Source organism: Cystoisospora suis (genome assembly GCF_002600585.1).
Source record: "Cystoisospora suis strain Wien I chromosome Unknown contig_1622, whole genome shotgun sequence".
Classification (NCBI taxonomy): domain Eukaryota; phylum Apicomplexa; class Conoidasida; order Eucoccidiorida; family Sarcocystidae; genus Cystoisospora; species Cystoisospora suis.
In genome coordinates, this window is record NW_027154422.1 from 752 (window position 1) to 1,354 (window position 603).

The following is a 603-nucleotide window of genomic DNA, read 5'->3' on the forward strand; positions in this document are numbered from 1 at the left end:
TGACGTGAAAGGAGAGAGGAGGTCACTGTAGTAGTAGTTGTAGTAAAGGAGGAGTGAATGCTGTGACTACACCTACAGGAGGTCTACATGATGAGAAAGGGTAATAAGCTCACTGTATAGATCTCCTCTTCTTCTTTTGATCCAGTGTGCGAAAGAGGTGTCTCTATGATGCCGCTTTCGTAACTTTCTCATAATCTCCTCCGCTCCGAGGAAGTAGAGATAAAAAGTCCCATCCATTCCTGTGGTGTCCGTACAGCCGACTCTCCTCTGGGGGGTGCAGGTTTTTGTCTTCTCTGGTCAGCATTTTTGCTAAGAGCAGCTACACCTTTCTCTTTCTGATAGCGACGGGTCGTCTTCACGTGTAGAGGTGTTTCTGTATAAGCCTGACCATCTATGTATGTATTACTCCTCTCAGCATCGACGTATAAATATTTGCTGAAGAACATGGGGAAGGGGGAGAGGGCCGGCAGTAGTAAGAAGTAGAAACACAGGGATTCTCCTTCTCAGTCTTCCATGTATGAAATCTCGTTTCTTCCCCGGATCTAGCTGCGAACGTTATGTTCCTCGCCGCATCCACTTTCTCTCTCACTCTTTCTTTCATTC